Genomic DNA, 19,795 nt, shown 5'->3' on the forward strand with positions numbered 1-19,795 from the left:
TGATTCAGGTATTTTTTGGACTCTCCATTCTGATGACCCAGCTAGCACCATCCAGACCAATAAACTGGCTCATCTGGTCTTGCAGCCCCACCCACGAACTGATTCAGCACAATAAGATAAGCTTCCTATGGTTTCTTCCTGGAGGCAACCAATCAGCATTCCTCATTTCTTAGTTCCCTTGTCCTCCAAACTATCCTTAAAAACACCCTAGCCTCTGAACTTTGGGGAATGCTGATTTGAATGAAAAAGAACTCCTGTACTTCCACTTAACCAGCTCTGCATTTTTTTTTTTTTTGTTTTTTGTTTTTTTGTTTTTTTTTGAGACGGAGTCTCGCTCTGTCGCCCGGGCTGGAGTGCAGTGGCCGGATCTCAGCTTACTGCAAGCTCCGCCTCCCGGGTTCACGCCATTCTCCGGCCTCAGCCTCCTGAGTAGCTGGGACTACAGACGCCCGCCACCTTGCCCGGCTAGTTTTTTGTATTTCTTAATAGAGACGGGGTTTCACCATGTTAGCCAGGATGGTCTCGATCTCCTGACCTCGTGATCCGCCCGTCTCGGCCTCCCAAAGTGCTGGGATTACAGGCTTGAGCCACCGCGCCCGGCCAGCTCTGCATTTTTTAAACTCTGTTGCAAAAACCTGCTGTTCTCAATACCTCGGCTTTCCTGGGCAGTGGGCAATTACAATATTTAACCATTTTCTTAGGATAACTAACTACAGATAACATTTCTGGAGCAAATGTGAGGCGCAATTTTAAGACCTAAGAAATATACAGCCAAATCAATCTTTTATGTGGTCTTTTGTTGATACAAAAACAAATTATGTTATTTTCTTTTTCTTTCTTCTTATTAATAAATCTTAAGATATTTTTCCTATTTATAGTTTTTTTAAGTTTTTAATTTGTGAATACTTTTCTATTGGGCATGCGTTTTAGTTTATTGTGTGTAAGAGTTTTTTTTATAATAAAAATATACCCACCGGGCCGGAATGGTGGCTCAAGCCTGTAATCCCAGCACTTTGGGAGGCCGAGACGGGTGGATCACGAGGTCAGGAGATCGACACCATCCTGACTAACATGGTGAAACCCCCGTCTCTACTAAGAAATACAAAAAACTAGCCGGTCGTGGTGGCGGGCGCCTGTAGTCCCAGCTACTCAGGAGGCTGAGGCAGGAGAATGGCGTAAACCCGGGAGGCGGAGCTTGCAGTGAGCGAGATCTGGCCACTGCACTCCAGCCGGGGCGACAGAGCCAGACTCCGTCTCAAAAAAAAAAAAAAAAAAAATACCCCCACACATGCAAGGGGCAGAGAACATCCCTTTGTTGACATCTAGTAAGGAGCTAGGGATCTCAGTCCTACAACCTCAAGGAACTGAAGGCTGCTCATTATCTAAATAAATTTGGAAGCAGGATCTTTTCTAAACTCTTCAGATAATAACCAGTCATGTTGACACCTTGAGTTTAATCTTGTGAGACTTTAATCAGAGAAGCTAGTCAAACCACCCAGATTTAAACTTACTATATTCAGAAATTCTCCATTGTTCCTAGATTAGTTAGGGCTCTTAATTTAAATATATATGTATTACTATATATATATATTTAAGCATCTTTTATAAAGTTTTATTCTCTTGTGATATATCTATGCAGTGAATTATATAAAATATTTTCCAATTTGGCATTTATAAAATGAAACTTTCTTGAGCCTCATACATTTTTCTTTTCAGTTATGTTATTTAAGATTATATATATTTAGACTTATGTGCATATATACAGACATATAGGGAGCATAGATATGTAATATGTTCCTTTCTTTTATTTTCTGCTATAATTTTTTTTTTAATTTAACTTTTAGGATTATGCCAGAGTCATGAGTTGAAAAACTTTTCATCATTTTTACATATCATGTAAATTATTTGTTCTTAAATATTTGGAAAAAATAATGTGCCTGTAAAATCATTTTGGACAGAAAACAGGCAGTTGTGGGCTCAGAAAATGATACCCCAAAGTATGGAACTTTGACATACTAAATACTTTGAACTAAAAAAGCAATCTCAGAACCAAGATCTCTCTGAGCTTCCCCTACTCCTGGGTCTCTCCATTTTCTTTCTCTACTGAAGCACAGGGAGGGGCTTTCTCTGAAGTTTCCCTTGTCTGACTTTCCCCAAGAAGAATTTCATTGTCATGAACCCTGCTCCCTGGAGTTAACATTAGCCAGAGAAGATTAAGTCCTATTGTAGGGGAAGGGGAGGAAACCGTCTCCATGCCTAGGAGTTTATGCCCAGACAGACTTTTCACTCAGTCTTCTGAGGGCTGCTACCTGAGAGACTTTATCTGCAGAATAAGACAATCTTTGTTTCCAGTATATTTCCTCTCCTCACATTCCCATAGCTTGTAAAATGTCAAAACTGTAAAGATAGCCAAGAGGGTTGAAAATACACGTGAACAGAACTGATTTTGTTGATTCACATCTTCTGTATTATAATAATATTGATTGTTATAGGATATTAACTCCATTAGATTTATATCGATACTTCTATTTGTTAAGAAATTTCATAATATTTTTTACTCAATTGTCTCAACAAATATGTGAGCTAATTAACTTTATTCCTACTCTCTGTGTAAATAAACTAAGGAACATAGTGACCAAGATGGACTTAACATTACCCTCAGCCTGACTAAACTTTATATAGTCTTCTTCCTGACTATAGGCTCCCAACCTCTCTTTTCTTTGAGTATTTACTTTAGAAAATTTGAAATTGTGAATTCTTTCTCTGACCCTTTGAGATGTCAGTCTTCTACAACTCAGGAATGTCTTTCTCAAGGACCTAGTAATCATTCCTTTGAATTGTAATAATCAAGAAAGATAGGTCTCCTGTCTCTCAGGCTCTATGAGATTGTAGGATTGTAACTTCCAGACGGGACAATTTGCAAACACAGAGATGGCCTGATTGCATTGATCAAGCTTCTCCCTTAACATTCTCCAAGACTTTTCCCTTGACTCATCCCAGAATTTAAAAATTCTCTTTTCTTTTTTTTCCTGTGTAATTGAGTTCAATCTCTCTCTCTCCCCCTCCCCCCTCTCCCTCCCTCCCTCTCCCTCTCTCTTTCTTTCCCCGCTTCCCCTATCACATAGTCTTAAATAGAATCTTCCTTCTCATTTTTAACAAGTATCCAGGGCAATATTTATTTTTTAATAGATGTTAAATAATTTGCCTTGGTTCAGGTAGTTATTTAGTAGCTCAGCTGAGATTATAACTTTTCTACTACATCAAAATTGCTTGGAATGCTTATGTGTAGGCATTGTATCACATTTAAAATACTTAAGTAGAGACAGATAAATAGAATAATTGGGTTTCCTTTTATTTCAAAATGTAGTTCTATTCAACAAGCGTTGATAACTTGAAATGACTTGTATACCAGTTTTTCAGCTTTGGTTAAAATGCACAACAGGTAATATGAATGGCAGGTAATCTGAGTCTCAATATATATCATTCGAAGGTTTTTTTGTTGTTGTTTTTTGTTTTTTGAGACGGAGTTTCGCTCTTCTTTCCCAAGCAGGAGAGCAATGGCGTGATCTGGGCTTACGCAACTTCGACCTCCTAGTGTAATACCTAAGGTTCTTGCCTAGCCACGCCAAAGAATTGGTGCGGATGCTGAACATGGCAAGTGATAGAGACACAGACCAAGAGAGAGAAAAAGTTGTAGGCTTTATTGGGCAGAGTTCATGAAAGTACAAAGCTTCCACAGCATGCCTAGCCAGAGTTAGATTATATGATTGCCTTTTAAACTCTTTAAGGTGGAAAATACGTGCAGTGTGCAGCAGGAAGATGTTACCAGAGCCAGAAACAAAGGCAATTAACCATTTGTGACATGTCTTAGATCTTGAGGAAAACTGGAATTGCAACTTAGGTTTTATCTACTTTAAGACCTTGCATCGTCATGGCAAAGGAGACGAGATCTTACAGGACTTTACAAAGTATGTTTACAAGGAATTGGAATTGGGAGTGTAGATAATGTCCACTGGTCACAGAAAAATAGGCAGTTAACATTCCTTTTACTTTAGTTTCAGAGGAGGCGGAAGGGAGAGAAGGAGAGAAGACACAGGGAAACTTAGAGCAAACTTTTCGCTGTTTATAGCTTTCTTGTGGAAGAAAACACTTGCACAAATCCTGGTGTCAGGAATATTTTAAGCGTATATCTGCAATATTATTCATCCAGGACCCAAGTAAGTCCTGATGCAGGAAATGAGTGAGTGTCGCAGCTTTCTGAGGCCCTACTTGACCCAGGAAGCCCATCTGGCACCTCCGCTCACCGGGTTCAAGCGATTCTCCTGCCTCAGCCTCCCGAGTAGCTGGGATTACAGGCATGCGCCACCAGGCACAGCTAATTTTGTATTTTTAGTAGAGAAGGGGTTTCTCCATGTTGGTCAGGCTGGTCTCGAACTCCCGACCTCAGGTGATCCGCCCGCCTCAGCCTCCCAAAGTGCTGGGATTACAGGCGTGAGCCACTGCACCTGGCCTTCAAATCTTTTATACCTGTCAGTGCAGTTGCTTTGAGTACTCTAGCTGGTTAGCATCTACATAACAAGTGACCCTTTATATTCCATACTTCGGGACAATTGTGGTGAACGCTCAACTTTGAAATATAGACCTGCATGTTATATTTTGCACAGCCACTTATCGTCTTTATGTCCTTGCACAAGTCTGTTCTCAGTATAGTAAAAATTGCAATGATGATATATGCTTCCTGGCCTTTTGGTGAAGCTAAACAAATTATATTTTAAAGCACTTTAATATAACATTGCTACATAAAAGGAAGTGTCTATAATTACTTGGTCAGTGGAAATCTGTAGGATTTTGCAATTGCCCCCATAGTAGCTTAGGTCAAATTTGAAGTCAGAGTTCCAAGAGGGTATTGATGCTTCATGTCAAAAATAATACATTTAACTTTCTTAAACAAGAAAAACCTTATCATCACAGATCCATTTAACACCATAGCTTCAAACAATTTATTTCACGTTCCAGCTCTTTTTTGTCTTCTATTCCATGAAGATTACTTGTCTTAGGTTTTTTGTGGAACTGATATTTAAGAGATTGGACAATGGGAAAGTTTGCACAGCTACATTCTACCACAGGCTTAGAAAAGTCAATGAAAACAGTGTTTTTTGAAACAAAGACTGTTGAACATGCAAATTTTGTAAATTTATAATAGCTTTGGGATATACATGTAATGTGTTAGGACTCAGTCTGAGCCAAGTTACAGAGAACTAGTTCAATTAGCTAAAAGTGGAAAGGGTACATGAAGCAAACTTCAAAAAGAGATGAGGTGGAAGTGGTTTCATAATGACTGGATGCAAGAATGCCAAAGTCATCAGGCCGCTTGTTTTCACATTGGATCAGGTCTCATTCTATTTTCTCTTTCGTTGTCTTTCATCTCCACTTCTCTGTTATGACTTCATTCTCTTAGACCAGCTGTACCAACAAAGCTAAGATCATAACCAAATGCTGTTTCTGGCTTTTATACAATATAGCCTCATGAGCGGAAAGAGAGTACTTTTCCGCCAGTTTCCATTATATAAAATCCAAGGGAAGAACTCTGATTGATCTAGTTTGGGTCACATGTCTGTCTATCTCTGGAAAAGGAAAGAGAGCAGAGGGAAGTGTCATTTTGACCATCATCTCCAATATGAAGGGAATAGGAGGAATGTACTGGGGCTTCCGCCACAGCAGAATGGGAAGGAAGAGTTGGACAGACAAACCACTGTTATGAACTACAGATTATCAATAATGGATTTGTTAATTTGAAATAATCAGGCCAGGTACAGTGGCTCACACCTGTGATCCTGGCATGTTGGGAGGCCGAGGTAAGAGGATCACTTGAGGCCAGGAGTTAAAGACCAGCCTAGGCAACAAAGAGAGACCTCTCTACAAAGAGAGATCTCATCTCTACAAAAATTAAAAAAAAAAAGAAAGAAAATTAGCCAGCCACAGCGGTGCAAGCCTGTAGTTCCAGCTATTTAGGAGCCTGAGGTGGGAGGATAGCTTGAGCCCGAGAGGTCAAGGCTGCAGTAAGCCATGATTGTACCACTACACTCCAGCCTGGGTAACAGAGTGAGATCCTGTCTGGAAAAAAAAAAAAAAAAAAAAAAAAAGAAAGAAAGAATCATATATCAATAAGCCAGAAACAATTCTGTAAATCTGGATTTTCTAGGTTTATGGTAACATTTTCAGACTAGATTTATTTTATTGTATAATTACCTAAGGAGTGTGTTCCCTTGGAAGAGCATTAACTGAGTGTGTTTCATAAAAATGGATTATTCAAACAAAATATACATTCTATTTTCAGACCTGCCATTTGCTTTATATTAGTATAATTCAAGACAGGAATGTATAGCACCAGACATATGTGTATGTGCTTATTTCCTATTGGTAAATTTCTTATTCTGCTATGAAATGAAAACTCTTGTGTCTGGGAACACTTTTGAAATAACTATTAGTATTCATTTTTCTTTATGCTAAAATTTTTTTAAGTGCCATAGACATTTTTGGCATAGTCTATTCATTAAATGTTTGAGATGTCCTAGCAGTGTGTATACCTGACAACACCATGAGTTTATTAAAAATCAGGGCTAATGTCTTATTCATCTTTGTTTTCTAGTCCCTGTCAGAGTACTTCACACAATAGCAGGCTTTCTATCCCTGTTTGTGGAAATGAATTAGCAGTTGAGCATTAATATATTGTTTGGTGATAAATACTTATACAGGTTCTCAACTCAGAGAAATCACTGAAGACCTGATGTTCGGAGAACTTTGTTTTCTAAAAATACAAGTGGTGAATAGCCATATACAACTGAAGATATGTTCCTGTGTGCTTTTCTTTTTTTCTTTTTCCCTCATTCTTGCCCTCATTTTTTTTTTTTTTTTTTAAACATAGTCCATGTTTTGCTGTTTCTTGACACCAGTGGCTATTGTGGGAAACCCATGCCCTGCCAACAACGTCTCAGTTATTTTGGGAAGCCAATATATGTATCTCATGTATCCTCAAGAATAAGTTCAGGCAGCCATCCTCATTTTCTTCCTCTTCTGGCTACTTCCCTGCCTACAGACAGTCCTGTGAAGCTCGCTGCTGTTACCTTGATTTGAGCAAGTAAATTGCTTCCATAGCTGAATTTTATTTGGCATGGCTTCTTCCCAGGTACCCCCACAGCTTTTACTCATTATGCATTATCTAGTTGCCATGGCTGGTACAGTGCTGACTGCCACACTTGTTCTGAAGTCTTCCCAGTCCCAGAGTAGCACTGTGTCATGTGAAGCCTATTTTGCTGAAGGGTTTGTGCCTTTCAGGCAAATGTAAAAGATACCTCCTTCCTTGCCCTTTGTAGTACTGTATTATCTAGCATCAACATTGCTTTGTTCCCAGGTTCTTACACTATTTCTAGTGAAACTGTTATTTAAGATTTTTTAAAAATTGAGATGGACTCTCCCTATATTCCCTAAGCTAGTCTCGAGCTCTTGCATTCAAGTGATCCTCCCACCTCAGCCTCCCAATGTGCTGGGATGACAGGTGTGAGCCAATATACCTGGCCTGTGTAAGATTTGAATTTAGGCCGGGCGCGGTGGCTCACGCCTGTAATCTCAGCACTTTGGGAGGCCGAGGCGGGCGGATCACAAGGTCAGGAGATCGAGACCATCCTGGCTAACACAGTGAAACCCCGTCTCTACTAAAAATACAAAAAATTAGCCGGGCGTGGTCGCGGGCACCTGTAGTCCCAGCTACTGGGGAGGCTGAGGCAGGAGAACGGCATGAACCCCGGGGGCAGAGCTTGCAGTGAGCCGAGATTGCGCCACTGCACTCCAGCCTGGGCGACAGAGCGAGACTCCGTCTCAAAAAAAAAAAAAGATTTGAATTTAGCACTCACGTATTCCAAGCCAATTTCGATGACTCACTGTGAACTCAAAGTTTGAAAATCAGAAAAATAAGGATAAGGACAATGTCATGGTCAGAGCTGCTAAGGGTCTGGACTTTCTGCTGTGCAAACCTGAATATTTCTTTAGTCATAAGAATATAATCAAAGCCATACTAATCTGTCATTTTTGTCTACATTTTGATAATTCTTGCAATAGTAAGTGACTTCTCTTCTACCACACTGACTCCTGATTATCTTCCTTCCTCCCACATTGAAGCCTTCTCTGGTTTCCTTCTATTTCGTCTTAAAATGTTGGTTTGGGGAATGTTATGGACTGAATTTTGTGTCCTCAAAATTCATAAGATGAAAGCCTCACTCCTAGTACTCAGAATGGAACTCTATTTGGATATAGAGTCTTTAAACTGGTAATTAAGTTACCATGATGTCATTTTGGTGAGTCCTAATTCAATGTGACTGGTGTCCTTATAATAAGAAGAAATTAGGACACAGACATGTATAGAAAGAAGATCATGTGAAAAGAAAATACCCATCTACAAGCGAAGGGAAGAAACCCCCGAATCAACCCTATTGACACCTTGATCTTAAACTTCTAGCCTGTGAAATTGTAAGAAAATAAATGTCTGTTGTTTAAGTGACCTACTCTGTAAGACTTTGGTATGGCAAGACTTGCAAGCTAATACAGGGGTCCTCTCTCTTGTCTAATTAATCTCTCATTAGGGGAATTTATCTAATCCTGTGGCTTTAATATTATTTCTGGGATAAAAGAAAATATATTTTTTATAATTTATTTGAAGAGTTAAGTATAGTTTGAAAAATCTAATAGAGAATGATTGTTGTTCACATGGAAATAACAAAATATTAAAGCAGCTAAATAATGTTGTCATATTTATTAGTGTAGTCTCCCAGCCACCAGCAGCAGCATCACAATTCAACTTTGTAAAAATAGGAAATCTGGGATCCTACCCCAGGCCTACAGAATCAGAAACTCCGAAAATGAGGCCCAACATTCTGTGTTTTAACAAGCTTTCTAGGAGCTCCTGATGTGTGCTCAAGTTTGAGGAGCATGGATTATGAGCTAGAAATGGAAAACAGCATAAATATGCCCTCCTGTTGAGGATATAAAATGGCATCCTGGTAAAGTTAGTAATTTTCCCAAAAGTCCCTAATCTCCATGTTCTGATTCTTCTCTCTTTGCTCTGTACTTTTATGACTTTTCAAGTTAGTTCAGGACAATCCAGCACTTGGTACAATTGTGATTTGTATTGCTCTTTATTTCATTTGAGAATTCTCTCTCCAATAGAATGACAAATCCTATGCCATCTCTTCTCCTCCCATTATTCCCACATTACCAAGTGCATACTTCATAATGACCTTTTTAAAAAAAAAAAAAAAAACTTCTATACAGAAATATTTCAAAACTAGCTTTTGTCCTTGTGTCTTGATATGCTACTAAAATTGAATTCAACTGAATAGTTCCACTGATTTGATAGAGACTAAAATATATACTCAGGATCTTATATATGAGTTACTGAGGGGGATAGTGTTGGTTTAATGCTATTAAATAGGTTTAATTTTTTGACGAAATTAAAAACAACAATTGGGTTATTGGCTATAACATATCAGTGCCTTATAATTTTTCCCAAATTCTACCAACAAATTCTTCAGAATTTGTAGTATTTTACATATGTGTATATACTTCTATTTGCCTTCTGAAGCTTGACTAATCTTTAAAACACTCGAGCAACTTGATACATACACATTTGTGTGTGTGTGTGCACTCCCAAATAGTTTGTATGCAGGTTAAGTGGCTTACTCAATTAAATATCCACATGTGCCTATTTATAAACCCTAAGTTGTCATAGGTACAATTAACCTAACAGTCACTTTTTGATTTAAATTAAATTTACCTTTTGAGTTGAGACTACAGCGTGTCTCAGTTTGTTTCTTTATGACTCCCTAAGCAGGGCAGTGTCTTCTGCACGTGGTGGGGTTATCAACTGCAGACTGGGCTATTTGGATCAGTGATGCCCTTAATTAACACACAGAAGGTCATGTGAGTGCCCAGGAGCTGCCCATGGCAGATGCTTTAGCTAATCATTGTTGGATCCAATCACTATTAATTACTAAAGTTTCATTGGGGTTTGCAAGTGGTGAGAGGAAACAGCAGGTTTTTCTACACAGCCCATTGAAGTCATTCTTCCTGTCCATTAACTCTTATGAGGTCATGATGCTAATGCTTTCCCACGAGGACCGTGTATCTTTCTTCCCACGCACTGTGTGCTTCTGGAGTTTGCAGAGTCTAGTTTGGATCACAGCCACGTTGGTATATCGCATTCTTAACTAACAGAGACATTTCCATTTAGTGTGGCAGAAAATACCTGGCAATCTCAGGAGCAGGGAGATTAGTATTGAGTTCCATTTGATCACCACGACCAAAAGACGTTATTATAAAGAGCTCTTTTGTATGTGACCCAGGACTAAGCTGTCTGCTTGTCTTTACAGTAAAACTTTAAAAAATTATTGCCATAATTTTTGAATTTGGATCGAGGCTTAAAGATTTTCTCCCTTGCTCTTCTATAAACTTGACAAAAGAGCTATTTAAAACCATGCCTATAATTTTTATATTACTTAAGATTATTAATTTATTCCCATAAAATACATAAGAAAGAATCTGTAATCAGAGGTTGGAGAATTGTGGCCATTTTCCCTACTGGCCCAGATCCAAAAATGGTGCATGATTGAAGAGAAGCAACGTGTGAGTCTCAATTTGTCTTCGCTGGATTTTGAATAAGATGAATGTCACCAAACAATTATACAATAACTGTACTGACCTCATTTTTCCTTTGTGTTTACATCCTAAGCAAGCTAATAGTCAATAGATTATCTATTACGATTTTAAGTGCTATAAAATTCAAGCTCTCCTTTATATATTTGGTCACCAACAATTCCTTTATTGTTTTTTTTCCTTACTCAGCTTCCCTTTTTCTAGCTAAGTGCCACCTTAGCTAGTTTCTACTGAGTCTGCTAGACCAGGAGGCTTCAGCTGGCCTCCCCCATTCCTGCTAGTGACAATTTGTATTTGAAACCCTGGTTCCTCAGAGGGATGCTACTGGCATGACTAATGGGTACATCTGCATCTTTCAAGAAATTTATTTTGGCTGAGTACTGGCACTCCTTTCTGCCACATTTTTATACCGGCCTACTTCTTCTTGAGTACTGTTAACTGAATTCTTTTGTTGTTGTTTTTTGGAGATGGAGTTTTGCTCTTGTTGCCCTGGCTGGAGTGCAATGGTGCAATCTTGGCTCACTGCAACCTCCACCTCCCGGGTTCAAGCGAATCTCCTGCCTCAGCCTCCTGAGTAACTGGGATTACAGGCACCCGCCACCATGCCCGGCTAATTTTTTGTATTTTTAGTAGAGATGGGGTTTCTCCATGTTAGTCAGGCTGGTCTTGAACTCCCAACCTCGGGTGATCCGCCCGCCTTGGCCTCACAAACTGCTGAGATTACAGGTATGAGCCACTGTGCCCCACCTGAGTTCATTAACTATCAAAGCTAAGCCATGATTTATGGTGAGGTTGCAGAAAGAAGGCCTCCTTATATTTTCGTGGACCACTTTGTTAGGAATAAAAGCAGAACTGCCTTGAGAACTAATATTCAAATCCGGAGGTTTTCATTCCAGTTCATGAGTTCCTGGGAGGTAGACCAGTGACACTTCTGGGTGACACCTTACTGTGCTCAGAATGATATGCCTTTTTTCCTTTATGATGGACTTTTAAAAAAAGTTGGAGGTTGCTCACTCCCTCAGGTGAACTGGATAAAGTAGGCCTTCCATGCCAGCTTATCAGAAATGGTCAAATAATCTGAATTTCAGGCAAACTTACAACCAAATTGTACCCCTCTGCTACGTAAGTAAAGCTCTGTTGCCTGCTGTTAGAAGATTGTTCTTCGTGGTTGTGTTTTTTGTTTGTTTGTTTTTGTTTTTTGATTATGTACATGATTCTATAACAAATGTGGGAAAAATCATATAATTTATTTTCTGAACATCATTAATCACCTACACTCTTTTATTATCTAAGCAGTATGATGGTGAGATACCATTAGATGATCCATTTCCCCTGTAGTAACCGTATGGCGTTTGTCATCCAAGTGTAGGTTGAAAAGAATGGGGAGGAAAAAATGTTACTTTTTTCATCTAACCTACACAGAAGCTGATAAAATATTTCTGTCCTTTACTGTGCTAGTCTGCCTTGGATGTCTCTAATACATGGTGATCTTGAACAATACTTAAAGTTGCAGCAGTATAGCTAATGATGTGATATAGAAAAAGTGGCAACAAGATTGCCTTCTATTTCAGTTATCACTGTGTTTGCTAGGGCCAGAGATTTATTATAAGCAAGGTGGAGGGATAAAATTGTTCAGTGAACTGAACTGAAGCAAGCTCTTCAAATTACTTTAATCTCTTTTCCTGAGGAATATGTACATTTTAACATGTGATGAAAGAAACTTTTTTATTATCTTCTATCAACAATCACCAAAGATTAGAAATAAGAAAAAATAAATCCTTTTATCTGCATCTCACCTGCATCTTTGACATGCATTATGTATTTTCAAAACTATAAATTAGCATTGTTAGTATCTATGCTATTATTTATAAATCTGAGAAAAATGGAAGCAGTAGAAGTGATGGTAAATTGGATAATAAAAATAAACTTTGTAAGTTAGTGCAGAATTTCTGAAACTTAGCACTATTGATATCCGAACTAGATTAATTCTTTGTTGTGGGGAGCTATGTTGTTCATTATAGGATTTTAGTTACATCCTTGTCTATTCACCAGATGTCAGTAGAAACCTCTTCTACTAGTGGTGACTATCAAAAATAAAAACTATCAGCCTCTAAACAAATGATTCTCAGCTGTAGGGATTTTACTCTCCAAAGAACATGTAGTATTTCCCTATGCTTTATTTCTTTCTAATGTCACATGAACCATATAAAATAGGTAATGTATTTTGCAAATGGAGAAAATGTGTCTTAGGAAAGTGAAGTAAATTTCTCAAAGTAACACAGCTGTTTAGTGGCACAATGAAGATTGAAATTTTATATTTTATCTTCAAAATAATGCTTTTGACTAGGGTTTTTCTTTTTCACCAGTGGTTTTCAAACTTTGGTGTGAAGTAGATCCAACACAAATTGTTAGGCTCCATCCCCAGAGTATCTAGATTAGAACCAACAATCTGCATTTTTAACAAGCTCCCAAAGGACGCCGATGCTGCTGTTCCAAGGAAAACACTTTGAGACTTACGGGCCTAGACTCTATTGAAATGTAGCTTGCTTCACATTTTGCAGTGTGTTCAACGACTTCAAAACAGCACAACCTTTCCCCTGGTCATGAATAATTTGTGTAATTGTAGTTCCTCTAAAGGTTGAGGATTGTGACAATAAACAATGAATTTGTGACAATAGGTGTTGAGACTGACTCTGTAAGGTATTACTGTTCATGCTCCATTAGAATGCCTTCCTTGAGATATCTTTTTACACAATAAAGTTGAATCAGATCATATATTACTTCATTTTCATGCTCCTAATAAAGACATACCCCAGACTGGGCAATTTACAAAAGAAAGAGGTTTATCAGACTTATTTTTCAACGTGACTGAGGAGACTTCACAATCATGGTGAAAGGTGAAAGGCACATCTCACATGGCAGCAGACGAGACACGAGAGCTTGTGCAGGGAAACCCCTCCTTAAAAACGTCAGATCTCTTGAGACTCATTCACTGTCACAAGAACAGGACGGGAAAGACCTGCCCCCATGATTCAGTCACCTCCTGCCAGGTCCGTCCCACAACACGTGGGAATTCAAGATAAAATTTGGGTGGGGACACAGTCAAACCATATCAGATCACTACTGGTTCTGTAGCTCGTTCATGATATAACTTTGGGAAAGTTTCAGCTCCCTTACTGCATTTTTAACTACCTTATCTATAACATAAGGGTTCTTAAAAATAGATGATCAGCTCCAGCAGCTCTATATTCCATTATTGCTGTAACATTATTAATGCATTTAAATTAAGATGAAAAAGTCAATGACATTTTTTTTTTTTTTTTTTTTGAGATGGAGTCTCGCTCTGTCGCCCAGGCTGGAGTGCAGTGACCGGATCTCAGCTCACTGCAAGCTCCGCCTCCTGGGTTTATGCCATTCTCCTGCCTCAGCCTCCCGAGTAGCTGGGACTACAGGCGCCCACCACCTCGCCCGGCTAGTTTTTTGTATTTTTTAGTAGAGACGGGGTTTCACCGTGTTAGCCAGGATGGTCTCGATCTCCTGACCTCGTGATCCGCCCGTCTCGGCCTCCCAAAGTGCTGGGATTACAGGCTTGAGCCACCGCGCCCGGCCAATGACATTTCTTATAATACTCTTCAGGGATACCTGGGTAGCCATGAATTTATACAATATACTCTCATTAGTAAACTTTGGGTGCTGCCAATAGGATCTCAAGCTCTTGTTTTTCCTCAGTGTCCAGCTGATAAATGTTATTGCTCATTACTTCGTTTGAGAATAATCTGTGTTATTGTTATATCCCCACTACCCTCTTCTTCAGTAAAAAGTGTCTTCAAATCCTGTTTTCAAGTTCTTAATACTGTATTTCAGAACTTACACTGCTTTTCATATTTATGTGTCAATCAAAAAATCTAAATTTTAATTATGTAGTAATTTGATAAAGTCAGGAGATTTTTCTTTCTTTCCTCAGTTGATATGAATGTGCAGTGTGGCTGAAGAAAATAGGTTCATCCTTTGGCAACATAAAAACATTATTCCCTCTCTGATCAGCTGGAGAACATTTCTGTCACCTGTGTATAACATTAGAAACAATTTTATTGGTCATGTAAATTCCCATCAGCTTTTGTGAGTCACTTACCTGTAGCAAGAAGAGATCAAATCCTTTAGATACAGAATTATACAATGGCAACAAAAGGAAGAGATACTTACGGTTTTGTGTTTGCTTTTTCTGTGATTCTTAGTTTGTATATTTTTTGTTCAGCAAAGACTGTGTCTGTGTCTAAACAAGGGGGTCTCTGAGCAACGAGGTGATGGAAACCTCATGGAGACCATTGCTATAAGTTTCCCAAACATAAATGCAAATTATAAGCAACTTGTCTAAATCATCTGGAATCTCTTTAATGCAGAGACTGCTGCTGTTAGCCACAACACATCTCAATTTCAGAAAAAAACATTACCCAGGAAATGGCAGATTGTAGAAGTGAGAAAATAGAAAATTATGACAAATTCTCCATTGCAATTTCTATACTCATTGGAACTGTTTTCCAGAAAAAGTTGTTCATATTAGTGCTGAAATAAAAACAATATAATAACATTAGAGAAGGGTGGAAATGTAGTACTAATTACAAGAATGACCCTAGATTAGAGCCCTGGCTTTGTCACCCACAAGTTTCATAACCATTAAATGTTATTTGACTTCTTAGTCTTTTAATTTTCTCATCCGCAAAATGTGGGTAAGAGTAGCCCCTATATTATAACAATTGTGTTATATCTGAGGAAGCTTTAAGGTAGCTTGTACAACACATCAATATTCTCAATACATGTTATTGCTGAAACATCAGTCTTTGTCAAATTTGTCTTATCCTGTATCCTCTTTGTACAGGATTCATAAAACATTAAGGGTAAAAATAATTTGGATTAAAAAATATATCACCCTTTCAGAAATATTTTTCTTTACTTTGATTAAATTGATTTCAACATGTCCTTTCTTGATGTATGTTATTTTCCTATCACAAGTGAGAAGGATTAGGAAAAAAAAAAAAAAAAGCTGAGACCATGATGTCAAAATCATTAAATGTGTTTAGGTTTAAAGAAATATTCTCATCCATACAGTGGTAATCATAAAACTTGCTTTATCTATACTTACAGTCATATTGTGGACAACAATAAAAGGTTTTTGCCCTATTCATTCAAGGTCGGATTTCCAGTGACTAAATAATGGATACTAATATACATAATCACATAATTTAAAGAACAGAACCAAAGACTCAAAAGAATAGGTTTGAACATGAAATTATCTAAAACCTACTCAGAAAAAGATGTTTAATTTTGTGACATAATATTTGGATATGACTTCAAGCTTAGCCAAAGTTGAGCAACACTTTTAAATAGAAGACTGGAAGCTTTGAACATGTATGCCATAAGGTATTTTGATGGCAGGCACTATTAATAATTGACAAGAGGTATTGGAAAGAAATAAATCATAGTAAGAATGTGCCAATAGGTCTGCAGTATCACTCAGGGACATGAGATTCTGATTTTAGTAACCAAAGTCGCTTTTCTAACAGGGGTCTCAAATTCAAGTGCTTTCATTAGTCACTTTTGTGGAGTTAAAGAAAAACTGTAAAAAGTAAATGAGATTAGAATTGAGAAAGAGATTAATTTCCTCTCTCTAAGTATTCACATTTAAAATCCTCCATACCATGTGGGACCAAACAAAATGTTTTCAATGGCCAGATTATATCCCTGAGTGAAAAAGATTATAGGCAGAAAGATTAAAATCCCAGACATTCCTAGAGTAGGGAAGAACATAAACATTTAGACCCACAGGTCACATAAGATCCTAATGAATTTCTTGTCTGTTGTCACTACTGATGGCTTACAAACAAAAACTAAATTATGTAGATTTCATATACTAAAGAGGGAAAATGTGCAATTTCACTTTTTCTATTCTGTAGCTAATTACAAAGGGGTTGAAACTAGCCAAAGCCACTAAGGGATCACCATCTCAAGAAGTAGATAAATGCTGAATATGTATAAAATCTTTGCTATCATTAAAAATATAAATGAAAAGAACAAATGAGAAAATAATACACTTTGGCCAGGTGCAGTGGCTCACGCCTATCATCCCAGCACTTTGGGAGGCCAAGGTTGGGGGATCACCTGAGGTCAGGAGTTCAAGACCAGCCTGGCCAACATGGTAAAACTCTGTCTCAACTAAAAATGCAAAAGTTAGCTGGATGTGGTGGCAGGCGCCTGTAATCCCAGCTACTCAGGAGGCTGAAGCAGGAGAATTGCTTGAGCCCGGTGGGAGGTGGAGGTTGCAGTGAGCTGAGATCACGTCATTGCACTCCTGCCTGGGTGACAGGAGCAAAACTCCATCTCAAAAAATAAAAATAAAAAAGAATACACTTACAGAAATCTTTCCAGCTAATACACATCACTCTAACTGATTCGCTTTTTAAATTCTCCCCAATGATTTTGCAAAAACCAGTAACCTAACCAAAACTATTAACGACCTGCCTATTTATTTTGCACTGTCCATTAATTTTGGATTTCAGCTTCTAGTTTTAGATGCAAATAAATTCATTTACTTATTTCCCCAAAAAACCTGTAATTTGATATCTTGCTACAAATTCTCATAGTACATCAAAGTCTGAACGTCAAGGCATACTCTATTAGTAAAAATGATAATAATAGTAATTATGATTTATTGAGCACTTAACTATATGCCTAACATTTTTACATATATTATTTCATTTTATTCCTCCACCAAGTTTGTGACATAGATTCTATTTTAGAGATGACAAAACAGACGGAAATATTTTGATTCGGGTACCAAAGGAAATAAGAACCAATATTAAAATACAGGTATGACTGACCCCAAAACCTGTATTTCCTGGAGACACAGGGACTATGTAGAGGTGACTCAGCATCCCCTAGAATGGGATAGGTAGAGAAAAGGGGAGGCCAACAGCTGGGCCTCCTATCTCAGCTTCTACCAGAGCAGCTAATTTATTATTGGTTTATATATTGGATTTGTATATTGTTTGAATAAGTATTTGGCTGCTAGAAAATTTTTAAAACCACTCTCTTTTTTTTTGTTTTTTTGAGATGGAATCTCGCTCTGTCGCCCAGGCTGGAGTGCAGTGGTGTGATCTTGGCTCACTGCAACCTCCACCTCCTGGGTTCAAGCAGTTCTCCTGCCTCAGCCTCCCAAGTAGCTGGGACTACAGGCGTGTGCCACTATGCCTGGCTAATTTTTGTATTTTTAGTAGAGACAGGGTTTCACCATGTTGGTCAGGCTGGTCTTGAATTCCTGACCTCATGATCTGCCCACCTCAGCCTCCCAAAGTGCTGGGATTACAGGCGTGAAAAGCAAATGTGTTTTAGGATAAAAATGGGTATCATTATTCTTTTATTACTTCTTTAATAGACTCACTTTTTTTTTTTCTTTAACAGATTAAATGCTACTTTAAGAAGTAATCTGAAAATTACCTTGCTATAAAAAACTTGCCCTCACCTTCTCCTGACTGCTCTTATCTTCAGGCTAGGTTGTGATCAAAGGCCTTCCTCCAAGTTCACTTAGGGCACATTATTCAAGGTCATTATTTCTGTGATTGCCATTTTAATAGCTTGATTCTGAAGTATTTAACTTCTTCCCATCTATTTAATACAGAACTTTCTTTTATGTTTTAGAAAAGGAACATGTAAGAGAAGGCAAACTATGTTTCCTGAGATTATAGGTCCATCCCGGTCACCTATTTTTTTTTTTTTTTTTTCTGGAGAATGGGACTTAGGGACAGAGTGTGAGGAATGGAACTGTTACTGTCATTTGCTGGGCTGGTGCTGCTACCTTAGACTAATATATGATTCATTCCCTGTCATGGTTTATTCCCATTAATGCTTTTAGATACAAACTCCTTCAAAGTTTCTACTGTAAATAAGTCAACATTCTGAGATACTTGTAAGTTCCCTGAAGTCACGGACTTTGTCCGCTTCATTTTTGCATTGCCTTCTCTTCTCCCTGTTATCTAAGACTTTCAAAATTAAGACATTCATCAAGTATTTAGAGGAGAGAATGCAGAAAAAAGAGTATAATAGAAGGATCAAACAATATTAGATTTATTCAAATTTATTTGTGATTACAAGTAATATAATAGAAACTACTTTGTATTGGCTGGGCGCAGTGGCTCACGCCTGTAATCCCGGCACTTTGGGAGGCTGAGGTGGGCGGATCACGAGGTTAGGAGATCGAGACCACCCGTGCTAACACGGTGAAACCCCGTCTCTACTAAAAATACAAAAAATTATCCGGGCGTGGTGGCGGGCGCCTGTAGTCCCAGCTACTCGGGAGGTTGAGGCAGGAGAATGGCGTGAACCTGGGAGGCGGAGCTTGCAGTGAGCCAAGATTGCCTCACGGCACTCCAGCCTGGGAGACAGAGCAAGACTCCGTCTCAAAAAGCAAACAAACAAAAAGAAGTTACTTTGTATTTATGTGTAGTGTATGTGTGTATGTATATGATTTTTATTTTTTTTTTATTTTTTATTTTTTATTTTTTATTTTTTTTTTTTTTTGAGACGGAGTCTCACTGTGTCTCCCAGGCTAGAGTGCATTGGCGCGATCTCGACTCACTGCAAGCTCCGCCCCCCGGGTTCACGCCATTCTCCCGCCTCAGCCTCCCAAGTAGCTGGGACTACAGGCGCCCGCTACCGCGCCCGGCTAGTTTTTTTGTATTTTTAGTAGAGACGGGGTTTCACCATGTTAGCCAGGATAGTCTCGATCTCCTGACCTTGTGATCCACCCGCCTCGGCCTCCCAAAGTGCTGGGATTACAGGCTTGAGCCACCGCGCCCGGCCCTGTATATGATTTTTAAATAATGCCTTCTGTTTACACATCTGCAGATATACATGCATAGACATACTACATGAGGGCAAAGTAATCTTTCCTACCACGGTGGTCTCTGCATTTGAGGTGAATGCTGTACGTTCTAAATATTTATATGCTAAATGAATAAACTAAACTACTTTCAATTTTTGTATTAGAATATGTGTAAGGTTATAAGGCAGTAACTGTGTCTACTACAAAGTAACTCAT

The sequence above is a fragment of the Theropithecus gelada genome, chromosome 14 (assembly GCF_003255815.1).
Source record: "Theropithecus gelada isolate Dixy chromosome 14, Tgel_1.0, whole genome shotgun sequence".
Taxonomy (NCBI): domain Eukaryota; kingdom Metazoa; phylum Chordata; class Mammalia; order Primates; family Cercopithecidae; genus Theropithecus; species Theropithecus gelada.